This window comes from Mirounga angustirostris, unplaced genomic scaffold, assembly GCF_029215605.1.
Source record: "Mirounga angustirostris isolate CCGP_5_RB_7025 unplaced genomic scaffold, mMirAng1.0.hap1 SCAF_83, whole genome shotgun sequence".
Classification (NCBI taxonomy): Eukaryota; Metazoa; Chordata; class Mammalia; order Carnivora; family Phocidae; genus Mirounga; species Mirounga angustirostris.
Window position 1 is genome coordinate 66,970 of NW_026991791.1, and position 3,189 is coordinate 70,158.

A 3,189-nucleotide genomic window follows, 5' to 3' on the forward strand; every position below is an offset into this window, starting at 1 on the left:
TTTGACTATTTACACATACCCTTCCAACATACTACGCACTTTCTTGTCTCTGCATCTCCCCCTTAACTAAGTTTGCAAGGAAAACTTCTAATCATCCTGCAGGGCGTGATTTAAACATCACCGTCGGGGCAAGTATTCTCTGCACTTTCTGTCTATAGCTCTCTGAGCAGAAGCAATTTTTTACTTCCCATTTATTTTTCGTCATATCACTTTGTAAAAACATCTAGCATTTTTATATCTGCTCTATTAGTAATTTCAGGCCTGTCACCCCAAGTTATCTGTAAATCCCTTTATGGCAAAAACTAGGTCACGTTCATAATTGTGTCTTTCTAGCACATTAGACAATTTCTCATTGATGACTGACATTTAGTACATGTTTGTTGTTGTCAACAAGGAATTTCAGTTCAGAAAAATGTGAGGAAAGTTTCAGGTGGTCCTGGAGTGATGGTTTTGAGAATTACTAAAATGTTATTAAATATAGTACTAAGGCCTTTTCTGGTTTAGACCTATTTTTTTGATTTATGATTTTATTAAAGCTTGCCAAAAGTTTTTCAAAGTAGTTTTATCAATTTCTATTCCAAGCAACAGTGTGTGAGAGTTCCAGTTGTTCCCTACCTTACCAACGCTTAGCATTTTCACATTATATTTGTATACTTATATACATACACACATATTACTCGATTTGGTTTGACATCTTATTCAGCACTTTTGTTTCTAATGTTTATAAGTGAAGTTGGACTATATTAACTAAACTTTTCCTAATTTAATCATTTCCTTCATTCCACTTTGGGTACATGCTTCCTTTTTTCTAGTTTCTTAGAGTGAAAACTTACGTTCAACAGATTCAATAGTCTTTCTGGATTTGTATATGTATGTGTGTATACACATATGCATGTATGTATACATATATTTATATATTAGATATCATTAGATATATATCTTAATATATTAATAGTATTTATAGTATATAATATCAATCTTATGTCTTACATATTCTTATTAATATCTACTTTTTTACTGTATTAATTAATATGTAATATAATTAGTATATTAATATTAGCTATAGTAATATCAGGAAAAATATATCTTAAGGTAGAATTATTTTCTGAAGAAGTTTAAGTTCTAATGATAAATATTTAATATATGCAATATATATGTAATATATGATACATATAATATATAATCTAATATATAATAAGATATATATTAATGACATAAGTTTATCATATATCTTTATTTATACATAATTAATATGCATATATTAAATATATATTACATATTTTATATTTGTATTTGTATGTATATTGTATATTTATATTGTATTTTAAATGTATATTATATATTTTATATATATTACATATAATATATAAATTATACATTAGACTATATAAGTAAATAATATATAAGAAGTTTAAGATCTAATGATATATATCTAATATATACATAAATATATATTAGATTTATGTATGTGAAAGATATATTCAATTATATATTAGACTATAATTTCATACTTATATGTAACTTAATATATAATGTACACATACAATGTGTGATTGATATATATTATATGTCTATACATTATATATTATATAATTTATACCTTTTGCGCAATCTGCCAAGATAGGTGGGATTCTTTCTCACCAGATTAGCTTTCTGTGCTTATGCTACTGTGTTTTCTCCCAATTACTTAAAACAAATAAAACCCAGAAGTTCCTTACTTCTGAGACAGCTAGGATTGCTTACAGTTACCCTAATTTCTGCTTATGTTCATTTATAAATATTGTGCTGTCATTTCAATTACCAAGAAACCAAGCTACAACCATTCATTGTTCTCAGGTACTTATGCATCCATGTTAGAAGTCAAGTGACCAACCTCCTCTGCTAATGCTTTTGACTCTTCTCAAAGCCAGCCACAGAATTCAGGAAAATCAAAGGTAAATGAATAAGCAAATTCAAGATGCCTTTTTAAACTATTTTGTTTTCTTTTTTCTTACCCTACAAAGGAAACACTACTAGAAATAAACTTTATTTAATATTCCATCTTTCACAATTAGCTCAATAGTATCATAAAAGCTACAAGGGAAGAACTGTGAAATCAGACAAGTTTCACCCTCATTGGTTGTTACATTCTGGTAAAAGTGTTATCAATTTAATGTATGTCAGAGATTATATACTTTATAGAAAAGCACTCATATATCATACATAATATGTTACTATCCTAAAGGGAAACTGATGTAATCCTTATGTAACCTTTGCATATTCTACCCAAAAAGAGGATTTTACTTTCCTCCATTCTGATGTTGTTGGTTACTGATATAATCAACCACAGTCATTCATCCTTATCCTCCACAGGTAAAAATTTCCTTTCCTGCTTGCCCCAAAGCTCTGACATTAGGCAGGGAGGCCAAACACTGTCTTCTATAAGGAAGGACAGTTTCAGAGCCTCGTGAAAAGGATTGTACCAGGCACTCTAATGACGCTTCAAGGAATGGACTCAAAATACAGCACAGAAGCAGCAGTTTGAAAGACACCTGGAAGGAGACTGATTTCCTGATCTTGCAACTTGTGCTGGGGGTATAGGGATCTTTAGGAGATTTCTCCAAGAACAAAAGAGCTGGTGGGTGCAATTTCCCTCCCCCGCGCCCCGCCCCCCAGTCTAAATATCTAGACAACTGCAGGATCCAGCATGAATACTCTTCACTTAGCTTGCTAACACCGTATGCCTCACCCCTGCATTCTCCTGCGGACCTGCCCACTTCAACACACCCTCAGCAAGAGTCCATCCAAAGCCGCATCACAAGCCTGGCAGTGTGCAAGCAGCCCTAACAGGGGCCAGCACCACTCCACAGTGACTCCTGCCCTGGGGAGAGGGCAAGAAAACCACATACACCAGTTTGTCTGCAGCCCCAGCAGTGGGCTGGGGGCAGACATATGGTCTGACTGCAGGCCCCACCCCCCAACAAAAGCTCCTCGGGGGACAACACAGGGAAAGTACCCTACAGTTCTGGCAAACTGCTGATCTGAGTAAACTCAAGCCCAGGAGGGCCTCAGACTGGCCTATTAACAGCACAGAGACCAAACCCTGCCCACAACAGACAAAGAGAGCCATTGCAGATGACTGGACTAAAGACAAACACAGGTCAGCCACAACAGTAAGGCACATACAACACACATAGGAGACGCCTCTGA